The sequence below is a fragment of the Jaculus jaculus genome, chromosome 19 (assembly GCF_020740685.1).
Source record: "Jaculus jaculus isolate mJacJac1 chromosome 19, mJacJac1.mat.Y.cur, whole genome shotgun sequence".
In the NCBI taxonomy this organism is placed as follows: domain Eukaryota; kingdom Metazoa; phylum Chordata; class Mammalia; order Rodentia; family Dipodidae; genus Jaculus; species Jaculus jaculus.
The window spans coordinates 28,905,958-28,914,541 of record NC_059120.1 but is presented as its reverse complement, the minus strand read 5'-3'; positions in this window follow the sequence as shown (position 1 = coordinate 28,914,541).

Sequence of the window (8,584 nt, the reverse complement as noted above, 5' to 3'; positions counted from 1 at the left end):
TTTCAAAACCTTTTCTTCATTTCTGGCAGGACTCTGATTGATGACTCAGCTGTGTGGTAGGCTAGAGGCAATTCCTGAACTTGACTAGAATGGGAACCATGGGAAGCAGAAGCAAGTCTAAGGCCCCAAGAGGACAAGGTTGAAGGACAAGTTAAAGGACACAAATTTGCTGAAGATTGTATCCAGATGAAACCCAGGTTCTGGGACATAGGGGTTGGACCAACTGGGCAAGTTAACTATAGGAAAAGCATTAAAAAGGAACACATATGGTGTGAGGATAGGAAACTGGGTTCATTGCAACTGTACAGTTTACTATAGTTAATAACAGAATTTTGGAAATAATGTTTTCAACCAGTCATGGTGATTTGAATAAAATGTTCCCAATAGGCATATGCACTTTGAATACTTGGACCCCACCTGGTGGTAATTTGGAAAAACTGTGGAAGTCTTTGGGAGGCAGAGCCTTGCCAGAAGTCATATGCTGCTGGGATTGGCTTTGAAGTGTTAATAGCCAAGTTCTTCCATGTCAGCACTCAGGTCCTTCTTTGTGTCAATATGTGATGTTGCTTTCCCCACCATGATGAGACCATAAGCTGAAATAAACTGTTTCTCCCCATAAATTGCTTCTGTTCAGCTATGTTTTTCCCAGCAAAAAAAGGGTAACTGCTCCACCAGAGACGTGAATTATGGGGCATGGCCTTACGTTTTCTAGGAGCTTAGACTAAAGGTGGCAACACTCCTCAGAAGATCAGCCTGTGTTTTCTTGAGGGAAGGAGAAGAGGTCCTGAGGTCATGGAGAATTATGGGGTGATATCTCAGTAATTCTGGCCTCATGATCTCAGTAGTATGGTCTAAAAATGGAACTCCAGGTGACATATTATTGGGCTGTTCAGTGACTTTACTCTTCTGGAGTAACAAGACTACCATCTGATTGTTAGGTAGTCTTGTCACAAGGACTAAATTTCATTCATATTTAAGGAAAACAGGTTTTTAAAATTCTGAGTCAGTGTTTAATCTGAATAATGATGGAATACCCAGCACCATACATTATAGAAGCACTCTGTCTCAATTTGAAGTGAGAAGTTGCCCTGTCATCTATAATACTTTGCCAGCTTGGTTTGCTCAGCAGTAAAGTGATGAATAGGCAGTTGCTGCTGGGTATCTGAGCACCAGTAACACACATGGTAGTAATCCCAGTCCTCAGGAAAGGAAAACAAACAAATGGCTAGGGCAAGCCTACTAGCTATATTAGCTAAATGGGTGAGCTAGGGGTTCAGTGAGAGACTGTTTCAATTACAAAACATGGACCATGATTGAGGAAGACACTCCATGTTGACCTCTCATCTCCATGTGCTACACATATATACCCACACATCTGTGCACACACTAAACAAACATTTAAAAAACTATTTCTGGGCTAGTTAAGACTCATTGGTTAAGAACACTTACTGTGAAACCATCATGGACTACGGAGGTCAAGAGACCACTGAGTTCAAGACCCAGGACTCACATAAACAGCTGAATGTGACCACTTGTGTTTCCAACGTCAGTCTTACAGGGAAGCAGAGACCAGAGACTTACTAAGGTTCCACAAAAAGACTAGAAAGTTCCAAGATCAGTCAGAGACTGATTCAAGTACAAATGAGCAGAAGAGTAATGGAGCTGGAGCAGGACAATGAATGTTCCACTCTGAATATTGTAGCCTATGCTGTTGCAGGAGAGCTCCAGGGCACATACCACACACACACATAGCAGATTTCTACTTCATATTTACATATCCTTTACCTTAATCCATAAACCTGAGATACTCAAAATGATGAAGGGCTACAGACCAAGAGTTCTCATAGTTCTCAATCAGAATAACTTTAAGATTGTGAAAATATATACATTTAATGATCCTAACACAAATATTTGATGAAACCCCTTCAAAGCCTTTTCTATATTTTCTATGTTTCATTTCTCTTATTTGTGCACAAACCACCCACTCCCACCAAGTGCTTCTTCCCCCGCTAGTACCCTGAAACTGTTTTTTAGTTAAATTAAAAATAAAACTACTAAAAATTATGTAATCCCCTCCCAACTCCCTTCTTTGTCTTGCTCCCTCATTCCACCTCCATTGATCCCTGTCTTCTTCACAACTATTCCCTCTCCTATTTTGATGCCCTAAGACTTTCTTCATCAAACTCTATATTATAACCTTCCCATAACACAAACTTGAATTAAGCTAAGTCACTGGACATAGTATTTATATTTTAATGTAAATGTTATTGACCACAGAATCAAAACGCATTATCATTTTCTCTTTGTCCAAAAGCTTTAATAGGTGCTTCTTTGATTGGTTGACTTTTTTTAGTTTCAACTGGTGATTTTCCCTAAGTGCTATAGGATCTGTCAAATCTGTAGCAATAGTTTTTCCAGATGCTCTACATTTCAATCCAACTCTGTTCCTAATGGTATCTCTCTCACCACCCTCCTGCCTCCTGGTCCCATCTGGGCTAGTTAGTTCTGGGCTTGGTTGCAATTAAACTCCCTTTCTAATGTTTGTGTTGGACTTGGGGCCTTGATTCCAGTGTTTTCATGTGTCATCCTAAAGTAGACACTCCAAAACTGTTCACACATTATGAAAGAAGAAATCCTTTCCCCCATGATATATGTTCAGCTCATAGGACTATATTTAACATAATAAATGTTCATTTTTTACTGTTTTCATTTAACAAATAATCTCATATTTATAGGATGCATACATTTATGGTGTGATGTACATACTTTATACAATGTTTTTTTTAAACTTTAAAAATATTATTAACCTATTTGTAAAAGAGAGAGAATATGGGCAAACCATGGCCTTCTGCCAATGCAAACAAACTCCATATGCATGTGCTACTCCATGTGTCTGGCTTTATGTGTGCACTGAGAAGCTAAGCCTATGCCATCTCTCCAGCTCTGTAAAATGATTAAAACAAGCTAGTGACTGTCCAGCATCCCTTATCAATTTTTGGCAATGAGAACGTTTGACATCTATTATTATAGCAATTTCCAGATATAGATGAATTAATTTAAATATCAATCAAGTCATGCAATAAATCATTAACATTTTTCCTACTAAATGAAGATCCTTTACCCATCACATCCTCTTTCCCCTATCACTATCAAATCTGTGATAATTGCCATTTTGTTCTTTAGTTCTATGAGTGTGATGATGATTTTAGGCTTCACATATGAGATCATAATAATTCCTCTTCCACAGCTTATTTTGCTTAACATAGTGTCTTCTACATTTTTGCATATTTCTCCAAATGACAGAATTTCCTTTGTTTTAAAGGCTGCTTAGTATACCATTAGGTATATACTATTCTTTATCCACTTATCCACCAGTGGACACTTAAGTTGGTTTCTTGTCTTGGTAACTGTAAATGATGCTAATATAAATATAAGCACATAAATATCTCTTTGAGCATTACATATATTTTGTGTATTTATCCATCAGTGGAATTGATAGATCTATGGTAGTTCTATTTTTAATCTTTTGACTCTCTATACCATTTTTCATAATGCTTATACAAATTTACATTACCACTAACACAAACTTTCCATTTCTCCATGTCCTCTCCAACATGCATATTTCATTTTTTTGATAGTAGTATTTTAATGGACATGAGATAATATTTTAATACAAATTTCTTTAGTAGATAATGATCATTGTCTCATATACCACTTACATATCTTCTTTTGAGAAATGTCTATCATTTGCCCATTTATCACCAGGTTACTTGTTCTCTTATAAAAGTATTTGACCTTATATAGTAAATTTTTCAATTTATTACCTTATGAAATAGATGGTTTATAAATTATGCCTCCCATTTTTATGGTCTATTGTTTTTAGTTTGCTACATACATTCCCAGCTTTTGATTTTTCCTTTTGTTGCCTATGTTCTTAGGGAAATATATTAAAACTAATTGTCTATACTAATGTGAATTTTTGACCTAATAGTTTTACTCTTTCAAGTCTTATGCATAAGTCTATAGTTCATTGAATTTATTTTGTTCATAGTGAAAGATGAGACTTTAATTTCCTTCTTTGGACAATTTTACCAGCATTATTTCTTGAAAATAGTATCCTTTTCCAATTGTGTGTTCTTGGCATCTTTGTTGAATATCAACTATAATCAGGTAACTTTGATTTCTAAGTGTTTTCTCCTGTACCCTTGGTCTATGCTCCTGTGTATATAGAAAACTGGAAATATTCCATTAATAATTATCAGAACTGACAAAACAATAAGGTTACCATATACAAAACCAACATAAAGAAATCAGTAGAATTTCTATATTTAAAGTCAAACATTCAAAAAGGAAGTTATATCAGCAAAATTTGTAATTTAAAAGGAAGTGGGGCTGGAGAGATGGCTTAGCAGTTAAGCACTTGCCTGTGAAGCCTAAGGACCCCAATTTGAGGCTCAATTCCCCAGGACCCACATTAGCCAGATGCACAAGGGGGTGCATGTGTCTGGAGTTTGTTTGCAGTGGTTGGAGGCCCTGGCATGTCCATTCTTTCTCTCTCCTCTTCTCTCTCTCTCTCAGCCTCATTCTCACTCTGTCTGTCCCTCTCAAATAAATAAATAAAACAGAAAAAAAACTTAAAAAGGGAGTGAATTATGTGTATACTAAAAACTATTAAATATTGTTTAAAGAAAATTAAAAAAAACTACTTGAACAAATGCCAGATGTCCCATGTTTGTGGAGTGTGAGAATTAATATAATTAAACTATCCATCTTACTCAAAGAAAACTTGAAGATTCAATGCAAGTATTATCAAAATTCTGGTGTCATTTTTTTTAATTTCTTTTTTTAAAAAAATTATTTATTTATTTATTTGAGAGTGACAGACACAGAGAGAAAGACAGATAGAGGGAGAGAGAGAGAATGGGCGCGCCAGGGCTTCCAGCCTCTGCAAATGAACTCCAGACGCGTGTGCCCTCCTGTGCATCTGGCTAACGTGGGACCTGGGGAACCGAGCCTCGAACCGGGGTCCTTAGGCTTCACAGGCAAGCGCTTAACCGCTAAGCCATCTCTCCAGCCCCTGGTGTCATTTTTTAAAAATATTTTTTATTTATTTGAGAGAGAGGGGGGGGGAGAGAAAGAGAGAGAGAGAGAGAGAGAGAGAGAGAGAGAGAGAGAGAGAGAGAGAGAGAGAGAGAGAATGGGCACTCCAGGGCCTCCAGCCACTGCAAAGGAACCCCAGGTGCATGTGCCCTCTTGTGCATCTGGCTTACGTGGGTCCTAGAGAATTGAACTGGGACCCTTTGGCTTTGCATGTAAACGTCTTAACCACTAAGCCATCTCTTCAGCCCCAGTGTCATTTTTCTTACAAATAGAAATTGCAACTTCTACAACTTTCCAAAAAAAAAAAAAACCTTCAGTAAAGCAATATTGAGCAAAAATAACAGTGCATGACACATCTCCTTATTTCAGCATATATTATCAAGCTATTCTGGTCAAGTCAGCAGGATACTGGCCCCCAAACAGACACAGCTCACTGAATTATTTAAATGAATAAATCAATAAGTGGATAAAATTGAAGAACTTATAGAACATATAGTTTTCTGAAATGACATTTTTGAAAGTCCTCCTTTTGGTGTCATGGCTTGGTGGGATATTTAATCATAAATTAAAATAATTTTATTAATTTTGCCCTTGTGAATTTTGCTCTACCATCTTAAGGGAATTAGCATTAGTAAGGAAGACTATGTCATCTTACTGCTTTCTTCCTTTGTTTTCTCAGGAAATATTAAGATTATATTCATCATTTTTAAAACTTGGTATGATCTCTTGGCATAATTTTTCATTAATATTTGCAATTTAAGTAAATTTCAACTTTGATTATGAGAAATATTCATGTATTGTTCACTATTTTTCTTTTCATGTTAAATCTTTAGAGTTTGCTGTTCTCATATTTTCTCTTGTTATTCATTTTCTTTTTCTCTCTCCCCAACTCTTTCTATTTATTCTGTATTCTCATTGCCCTGTCTTGTATGTTTTAATTTCCAGGATTTTTAATCTTTTAAGTCCTAGATAGATTTTCACACATTCTATTTTCAGGAATCCTTCATTATTCTCAGATTTTTCTTTTTCCATGCAATATATTCTCTGATCTCTAAAGAATTTACTTATAAACTTATTCTATGTGTTGTTTTTTCCCCTGAATGATAATTTTTTACTCATTTTGTGTGGGTCTTCTTCTTTTAAATGGAAACTTTTGATAAACATGTAATTATATTAGGGATTTATTTGTATTAATTGGAAATCACTGAAGTGTTAATTGGAAATTGGGCATAGGCACTGCATTTATTAATAGTACACTCTACAAAGATTAAGGAGTAAGCCAACCTTTAGTACCTCTCCAAATATCAGCTTGTGGGAGGAAGAATGCTCTATGGAAATGTGTGTGTCTCTAGAGAAGGATCATCCAATCTCATGCTAGATTGAGAAAGTCAGGTACTTGCATCACCTAATTGCACTATTCTGAAAAAAGAGCATAGAATAGCAGGGCTGATGGTTAGTCTTCTACGTGTCCTTGCAGATTAAGCAATGGAAGATTTTTGGACTTTTGAAAATGTATTGCTCATGACCCTAATGAGACATCAAAAGTCTTAAATCTGGGAAAGCATCTAGTATATAAGTCTGTTGAATATGAATAATAAGTTTTTATTATTTAAACAAAGTTATTTTGGGCTATCAATAATAACATGAGTGACTTTGGGCTAATCGTAAAGTCTCACTCACTGACAATTAGTCCAAAAAATGTTGAAGATGACTAACGCAGTCATTACTCAGATGGGGATCACTCTACATTTTCCATTTCATAGGTAACATCACTTAAATTTTTTTAATTTAATTTATTAGTTTTCTTTTCAGCAAATACAGGCAGTTTGGTATCATTGTTTAGGTTCATCTATGATCTACCCCCTCCCAATGGACCCTCCTTATTGATGTAAATGGGTCGTGCCTTGTGGAGTTAGTCCACAGTTATTGGTACGATGAATGTCTCTGCATATCATAACCCAACACGTGACTCTGACATTCTTTCTGCCCCCTCTTCCGCAAAATTTCCCTGAGCCATGTTGGGTTCATTTTTGGTCTGCATCAGTGCTGAGGTGTTGGAGGCCTCTGAGGCTCTGGCTCTCTGATTTGGTAGGAGTTGATTTTTCTCTGTGTTGGTCTCCTTCCCCTTTGTGCTGGTATCTAGTTCATCAGGAAAACAGCACCCTTGGTTGTTTCGCTAATTTTCTTTAGTTTCAGTTGGGCCCCTTTTGAGATGTGTTGGGGCAGCTCTCTCCTTAGGATCTGCACCTACCTGAAAAAGAGAAGCAGATTCTCCAACAGAGAGTAAGTTAGCACCCGGAAAATTGAGATAACACTAACATTTTTGATAGAGAGTTTAATAGGTGTAGGCCCTCTTGTAGCCCATGATTGATGGTAGCTTGATATTAGAGAGTGGGCTTATGTTTGGATATGGTTCTGACTTGTTTCCCAGCTCCAGCTATGGGTCTCATACCACTGAGGGGATCAGTTAGCCAAATCAAGAGCAGTTGGTTCCCCACCATGGCTGTGTGCCACTATTGCACTTGTGTGGGCATCACCCAGGTTATTTGTTGCTAATTATGTTAGACCATGAGTTGCTTGGACAGATATTGGTCATTTCCCCCAGTTGCCATGTAGCACCTTCTGGCACTAGACACGCTGACTGTCTGGGGACTGGCTCTCTCCTGGCTTCCAGCCATGCCATTTGATTTTACGTGTCAGCTGCGTATGGAGTCTTCAGCAATAGGGTCTTACCACTGGCCTTTGGTGGGTCATCAAGTACTCTGACAGAAGTCTGTCATTGTTTTGGGAAACCTTGTAGGTTTCTCTGATCAAAAGCTCATTGTGGATGATAGCCCCATGCTGGTAGTGGGGGTTACAGGTCAGTGCCCACTAAGAAAATGAGGAAAAACATAACTAATATACATGAGTTAGAGAGGAGGGGGGGGAGAGGGAGAGGGGGGGAGGAAGATGTAGAAGATTTAGGTTAGTCTTGATCCTACCCTCTCCAGTGTCTTGTGGTTCAGGTGTTTCCTGTAAGGGTCTAGTGAAGGTTCAGCCATTTGGTCTGCCTTTTAGGAAGTAGATTTTTATGGCACCATTGCCATTTGGGTCCAGATTAGTGTTTCCCACCCCTTTGATGCCCTCCCCTCCCTCCCCATTCATCTAGTGTGTAGTCCATTAGGTGCTTGCTGGGTATGTAGGGTATCTTGGGTAGATTCAGGTTAGGTGTTATAGATGAGTGACACTATGTGTCGATTTTTTTTTTTTCTGTGACTGGGTAAGTTCACTGAGAATGATCTGTTCCAATTTCATCCATTTTCCCTCAAATTTCTTTGTTTCATTTTTTCTTACTGCTGTATAGAATTCCATTGTGTAGATATACCACATCTTAGTTATCCATTCTTCTAGTGATGGACATCTGGGTTGATTCCAGCTTTTAGCTATTACTAACTGAGCCGCTACAAACATGGTTGAGCAAATCTCTCTGGCCTTTGGTTTGAAG